Below are 7,971 nucleotides of genomic sequence, written 5' to 3' on the forward strand. Positions count from 1 at the left end.
AAGGTGTCTGCAACGGGGACTTCGTCGAGGCGCTCGAGCTTCAAGCCAAAGCCGAGCACGCCCTACGACAGAGGACCAGCGGCATCAAAGAGCCCGTAAGAACACGCTACTTGTCACCACTTTTTCTGGACTGCTAAGATGCCGTTCGAAAGTCTTTGTGTCACTTAAAACAAAAAAGTTCAGGTTATGCTCTAGGGATGGTCGTCGGCTCGCTGGGTTTTTCTTTTTTGGGTGTTTAGGGCAGAGGGAGGGAGGGTTTTTTTTCCGTTTTGAGTATCTTATAAGTCGACGGTTTTCTTTTTTGCGTGTGGTTGCGTGTGTGTGTGTGTGTGTGTGTGTGTGTGTGTGGGTGTGTGTGTGTGTGTGAACGCCGTAAGTTGAATATATTCTTCATTTAGGAACAAAATGTCTTCAGTCACACCCCACTTAACGTTGCGTGTTGCCACTCTCAACGTGCGTGGATTAGCCGACCGCAAGCGACAAAGTCAGCTGTACCGTATTATAAATGAGCAAGACCTTGATATAGTGGCTTTGCAAGAAACGAAAGTTGAAAGCGAAGAAAATACTCAGCGTATGGTACGTAGTTTTTGTGCACGTTATCAAGTTTGTGTAAGCCATGCAGTGGGCTTTTCAGCTGGGTGCCTCTTGTTAATTCGCCAGAGTATTGGGGCGACGGTTCAAGCCGTCACATCCGATACGAGGGGGCGGATGGTGGTGTGTGATCTTGTTTTTGCGTCGAAAGAATGGCGGGTCATTTGTGTGTATGCGCCGATAAGGGTCGATGAACGAAAAGGGTTTTTTGAAGAGTGTCGCGCTTGGCTCGGCACAGAACGTGCTCTTATTGTGCTGGGAGATTTCAATTGTGTGTGTGCCGCTCGCGATAAATCGAGCACCACCCCCTTTCGTGACGGAAGTACTGTAGTACTGGATGAAATTATGGCTGATTTTGGCTTGGAGGATGTGGGGAACTTAATTAGTGGCGCACATCAGGTGCAGTTTACACACTTCCAGGGTGCCAGCCATGCCCGGCTGGATAGAGCATACGTCTCGCTAGAACTTGTGCCTGAGTGCTGCCAGTACGCTGTCCTTCCTATATCCTTTAGCGATCATTGCCTTGTTTCGTTTTCACTCGGCAGGCCCGAGAAGAAAGCGTCAAAGTTTAACTGGGATTTGTGGAAGATGAATAGTAAGCTAGTACAAGATGAACAATTTGTAGCAGATGTAAAAGGGATGATGGAAAAAATAGATGGGAGTGAGACAAGCTTGACTTTCCAGTGGGAAATGTTCAAGCAGAACGTTAAGATAACGGCACTAGAAAGGTCTAGTGTCCTCAGAAATAATAAAATGAAAAACGAAAAGGTGATTCGTGAAAATTTAAAAAAGCTTACAGAATTGGAGTGCGAATCACCAGGGCTTTTTAAAGAGGACATTAAATCACTGAAAGCCCAGTTGGAGGCCATGGAAGAAGAAAGGTATCATGGCGCATTAGTGCGAGCGAGGGCGGAGAAATTGCTTTTGGGTGAAGCCCCCACTAAGAGGGCCATCAGTTCGGAGAAACGATATGCAAACAGAAACATGATAACTGATATTGAATATAAGGGTGCGGTGTCTAAGGACCAGCAAGTAATTAAGCGCGCGTTTTTCGAGTTCTATAATAAGTTGTTTGCACGTCATCCCATAGACCCGAATGTTTTTAAGGAGGATTTCATGACGTTACTGCCTGTTGTAGAAGATGAAATGAGGACATATCTTGAGGCCTCTATTTCAATCGATGAGGTAAAGCAAGCGATTTCTGAGCTAAGTCCGGGTAAAACCCCAGGCCCTGATGGTTTGTGTGGAGCCTTTTACAAGGCTTTCGTAGATGAACTCAGCCCCATCCTTTGTGCATTATATGCAGAGGCCTATGAACTTAAAACTTTGCCCCCATCCTTTTCGAAATCTCATACTGTGCTCATCCCAAAAACGGAGGATGCAAGGGAGTTGATGAGCGTAAACGCGTATAGACCCATAACTTTAACAAATGTAGACTACAAGATATTAATGAAGGTACTCGCTAAAAGACTACAGACTGTGATGAAAGACTTGGTAGGGCAACACCAAACCTGTGGAATAAAAGGTCGCTCAATTACAACCAACATCCATGTAACTCGAAGCATTTTAGAATGCTGCGATTGCATGCAGTCCGCTGTGGCCCTCCTTCAGATCGACCTGGAAAAAGCTTTTGACCAGGTCTCACATGAACTGTTGCTTGCTATTCTAGAGCACGTCAACGTTGGAAAGGTTATTACTGATGGAGTGCGTATGTCGTATAAGGAGTGCACCACAAGTCTTGTTATAAACAAGGCACTCAGCACTCCAGTAAAAGTGTCACGTTCGGTACGTCAAGGGTGTCCTCTTTCGCCCTTACTTTTCTGTTTATTTATAGAGACCTTTTGTTTGAGCATTAAGAACAGTGTCGGTATACGCGGTTTTCGGTTGCAGTCATGCGAAGTGCGCGTGCTTGCGTACGCCGATGACATCGCTCTTTTTTTTGAAGACAGAAGCAGCATAGGGGAGGCCGTTAAGATACTTAAAAGATTCTGTTATTGTACCGGAAGCTCTGTCAACTGGAAAAAATGCTTGGGCCTGTGGCATGGTAACTGGGATGCGACACCAAGCATATACGGAGGTATAAGCTGGGAACAGACGCCTCCGAAGTATCTCGGTGTGCCACTAGAAAACTACCGCGATAGCGATCCTTACTGGCGAAGGCAGGTGACAGAGCTGCGCAATAGGACGGAAAAGTGGGAAGGGAAAGGAAAAATGCTGTCAATGTTCGCTCGCGCGACAGCGTGTAATCTGTTTTTCGCGGCTAAAGTGTGGTACGTGATGCAAGTGCTCCACTGTGCGCGAGCAAATGTGCAAAGGCTGCACCGCGTGTTTGCCGTATTTATTTGGGGGTCTACTTGGGAGCGGACGAGTCGCACGAACTTGTTTCGACGTGTCCGCTCCGGGGGTCTGTCACTGGCACATCTTTTTCTGCGTCAAGTTGTAAACCGCCTTTTTTTTTCTGCGCGAGGTGCAAGATCCTTTCTTACGCACCGTTATTCAGGTACGCTTGGGCAGGGTCTTACCACAGTATGTTGTTAGTTCAACCCAACCATTAGCCGGCGGTATTCATGGGTATTTGCGTGAAGTTGTCCAAGCGGCTCAATTTTTGTGCGCACGATTTTCCATGGAATACTTGTGCAATGTACAGAAGAAAAAGTTGTATAGAGATCTCCTTGATGTTTGTTTGCCAGTTCCACTGTATAGAACGTTGTACCGTGCAGGAACTGGCCAAGATGTACTGAAACGGGTCAAAGCAATGGCGGTTCCACCTGGTGTCAAATCCTTTTTCTTTAAATTGCACGCCGGTGTTTTACCTGTGAAAACGTGGATGCAGGAGAAGGGCCTATTTGTCCCGTGGGGTGTGGACTGTACCCTGTGTAAGAAGCCCGAAACAATTGAACATGTGTTCCTGGATTGCTGGGACGCGGTCTTTCTTTGGGACGTGCTACAGCGTACCCTGAAAAAGGATTTCCCTCTTGATTGTCACGGCATACGGTTCCTGTGTGTAGAAGACTGTAATGGTGTACCTTATGATGTGTTAATGCTTTTGGTCTTGCACGGCATATGGAGGTCTCGCATGGCTTTCCGCAACAGTGATATCGATGCCAGGCCAGCGAGGCAGTACTTCTGCGAGAACGTCAGACGGATAGTAGAAGTGTGGAAGGTACAGCCGTGTGTACCGGACTGGATTTTGGAGGTGGAAAAAGTATTGAACATGCCGCGTTTTTAATTTGAGCTACGCTAGCGACCATAGCGTTAGCGGTTTTACCCTTGTTGTTCATGCCTTTTTGTTTTAGTTGATGTCCAAACCCGGCAATAAAGGGAAAAAAAAAAAAAAAGTCACGGTGGCTCAGTGCCTAAGGCGTTGCGCTGCTGAGCACGAGGTCGCGGGTTCGATTCCCGGCCGCAGCGGCCGCTTTTTTTATGGAGGCGAAAAGCAAAAACGCCCGTGTGTTCGAGATTTCGGCGCACGTTAAAGGCCCCCAGGTGGTCAAAATTACTCCGGAGCCCTCAACTACGGCGCGCCTCATCGCCTGCGTTGCGTCGGCGCGTTAAACCCTACAATCAATCAATTAAAAATGCCCGTGTGTGCGAGATTTCGGCGCATGTTAAAGGTCACCGGGTGGTCGAAATTAATCCGGAGCACTCCACTACGGCGCACCCCATTGCCTGCGTTACGTCGGCTCGTTAACCCTACAATCAATCAATCAATCAAGATAGCGAGGGTATGTGGGCAGATCCGCCGGGCCCATCTCGATGTTCTAACTCTCGCCCTATAGCCGACTCAAACGAAGTCGTGCTGCTGCCATCCCTGCTCGCCAGGGGCGCTTTCAAAGCTTTACACATGAATCTGCGGCGATATCCCAGAAGGCCCGAGCCGGCCCATTACCCAGTTTCCAGCTGCTCGAGTTAACAAAGTAGTGATCGTGCAGCATCCGATATACGTCGAGCGAAACCGGCGCAATCGCGCGGAGCAGGCTTGACATTATCAGCGCGCCCAATTGAGGCCGCTCACGGTGAAAAAGCCCGACTTGTGCAAACATCCGCGTGCTGCGCCGTCTCGAATCGAGTTGCAATATGCACTCCGTTGGGTAAAGTAGATAAGCCCACTATTTTCATTAAAACTCCTGCCTGGCCACAGCCTTTTTCAAAGCTTTGCCCTCTAAAAGCGGCGCGGGACAGCTTCGATTTTTTCGGTGTTCTGTTCTTCCAGTAAATTCTGTTTCCTACTTAGTTTGAGGGTGGCTTCAGTGCACCCCCAAATCAAGTAAGCAAAGGAGGAACGCGCCCTTCTCCCGACTCTGTCAAACGTGGCCGACTGATTGCGTGCGGACGACGGGCGTAGTATCAGAAATCGCCCCAATGTAGCATGTAATGAGCGTGTATGGACATTGAGGAGGAAATTTTAGACGTTGAAATCGTGTCATCTGTCATCGATTGTGTTTTCACTGTGTATGAAGACGCGTTGTAGTCTTGTCGTCTTGGCCGCTCCTATCGTTCGGACTAGCGAACTCTTCATTCGTACCGAAGGCCCCCTCGACTGTGGCAATATTGACTGATGGTGGCCTGGGGACTTAAGCTTTGTTACTGGAGCATCAAATGCAAGTGACTTCGTTGTTGCGACACTACCCCACGGGCGAAGTCGACGCCATCGTTGGGTGGGGCTTCGGTCGCTACGCCGCGCCCACAAATGAGCTTGGTGTGTTTGGTTGACACGAGAACTCGGAATAAACGCGGAATTGATATTGTACGGCCGTGTTGAACTCGTGAGGCTCTTAAAGGCAGCTGCTGCGGTGGGGTTAATTGTTCACGGTCACCGTAGCAGGCATAATTCTCTCCCGGAAGATCTCTTTTTCTTTAGCGGAGGAAGAATTTCTACCTCACCCGCCGCGGTGGCTCAGTGGCTAAGGCGTTGCGCTGTTGAGCACGAGGTCGCGGGTTCGATTCCCGGCCGCGGCGGCCGCTTTTCTGATGGAGGCGAAAAGCAAAAACGCCCGTGTGTACGAGATTTCGGCGCACGATAAAGATCCCCAGGTGGTCAAAATTAATCCGGAGCCCTCCACTACGGCGCGCCTCATCGCCTGCGTTGCGTCGGCGCGTTAAACCCCACAATCAATCAAGAATTTCTACCTCGTTTTCGTCTCTCCAAAAGTACTGTGCCTCGGCTGTGCAGTCATCTGGCGATCGACCCCCCGGGCGACAACTTTGAGGCGGCTTTCGTTCCATGACCGCCGAGGAGAAACTTGTGTGCGCTGAGGTTTTACGTGACGGGCGTCTCCTGCGGAAGCGTTGGTAGCAACCGCACCAGCGACCGCCACCAGTCGACAGTCAATAGGATCACTGCAGACCGGTTTTTCGCCTTTTTTTACTGCAAAGCAGTGTGTGTCTAACCCCCCCCCCCCCCCCCCAGTTTTCATTCTGGTGTCATCGATTTACGCGGCGCCGCTCCGGGGCGCTCCTCCTCTCCACCGCTGACACCTGTTTCACAAATATTTTCACCTTCGCCTCCACCGATGACCCTTTGGAAAGTTGCCCAGTCGGCAGCTAACGGCGGTAGTGCGGTTATCAGATGATTGCGAAAAATGAACAGAAGTACGGATGGACGTAAAAGAAATGCACTGACGATTACTACACTCCCTAACGCGAAATTGTGCGCAGTGCGAGCTGCAGTCTTCTCGGTCATGGAGCATTTCTGCTGCGTCTCAGGAAGCGTTCGCGTGATCAGCGAACGTACGGCGGCGTGCGCTACTCTGCTGCTACCTCGCAGTGCGCCGCCGCCGCCAGCCAGCATATTGCAAATCGTGTTTGAACCTCCCGCGCAAACGTCACGTGGTTTAGATTAGCGGAGAATGAAACAGCGTCTGGGAAAAGTGTCAGGGGGAGGGCGCTCCTTGGTGGAGGCTCATGAAAAGTGTGAGGGAAAGGCAGTGAGAGAGATGATGCCATAGCCGCACGTGTCGTACTACACTTCACCCTTCGCTAGACGCTCCTCTCCGGATTTTTTCTTTTGTCGTTACTGCGTTCGCTCACTCGGTTACGCGGACATAAACAGATGCCGCTCCCGCGAACCCCAGGTAACGGGGCCAAAGGGCTGCCCCTAAAACAACCGAAACCCGCCGTCACCTTTTCCACTCAAATTCACTCTTCCAAGTAGCTGCGAATCCCTCCTGGTAGAAGAGAAACTTTCCCAGTAGAAACGCTGGCTTGAGCCCATATTTATTTTTCAGCTTGGAAGGCCTCCCGAGCGGCATTTTCACCGGTGTCTTTCACGCCAAGCATACGGCACCACCGGTTGCCGGTTTATGCGTGCACGGTTTGCTGGCAGAAAAAGGGGGGCGTGCACTCACAGCTAGGCTTCATGCCGCTACCGATGAAATGCCCGTTGTGCTGGTATTTAGCTGTCGAAATTACATGGCTCAATGCGGTTAGTCGGCGATCCTCCTCAATCGAGTGGTTCGAGTGTGGGTTGATGTGTTACACAGACATCTTACACACACAGTAAGATGCATACGAGGGGGAAGGAAAACAGACAGCCACATGTTTGTATGCGAGAATAGAGCTCAAGGGCTTCCAGGTTTTAAATCGTTATGAAAAGAATGCATGCCCCCCCCCCCCCCGAAATATACGCATGCAAAAAAAAAAACTGCGTATATTGTTCAGGCACCTGGTGTAGTCTCTCTTCATTTTTATTTTTTATCCGCACATGACAACCATCGGCTAATTCTGTCGTGGAGAACAAAGAAAGCTTGGGTGAAAGTAGTAAAATAGTTCGCCATGTTCACCTCTGAAGCTTTGGTACTAAGCAGACATTTTCAACACTATCCGGGACGCAGAGCGTTGACACACAAATAGAAAAAGCAGAAGAGAGGCGCTCGATCGCCTACCTTGTCTGTTTGTGTCAATGCTTCGCAACTTGACCAAAGTTGAAAAGGATTTACCAACTAGCCCGACAGCGTACGTTAGCGAACTACACATAGACGGCACATATAGAAGACATACTTCATGTTTATGCAGCTGCTCAAGAACGTTTACTAAGGCTGTTATTGAACGTAAGGGAAGATGCGAGACCGGCGCACGTTAAAGATCCCCAGATTACCATATTAATCTGGAGCCCTACACTACAGCACGCATTATAGGCCAGGTGTAGCTGCGGCGCGTTAAACACTTTTTTTAAAATATAGATGCGATAAGGCGAACAGTGGCAGACATGGACTTATGGCCAGTAATGCTCATGGTTTATTGTATTACTCGTTCGAACAATATATATTGTTAGAATGGCGTATGTATAATGGTTGTTATTAGATCACAGCTATCTGCTAAATCATTTCTCCATTCCGATAGCACCTATTGCCGAATGATGTGAACTAACCCGAGCGACTT

The sequence above is a fragment of the Haemaphysalis longicornis genome, unplaced genomic scaffold, assembly GCF_048455015.1.
Source record: "Haemaphysalis longicornis isolate Haplotype H1 unplaced genomic scaffold, Haemaphysalis longicornis Haplotype H1 scaffold_1, whole genome shotgun sequence".
Taxonomy (NCBI): Eukaryota; Metazoa; Arthropoda; class Arachnida; order Ixodida; family Ixodidae; genus Haemaphysalis; species Haemaphysalis longicornis.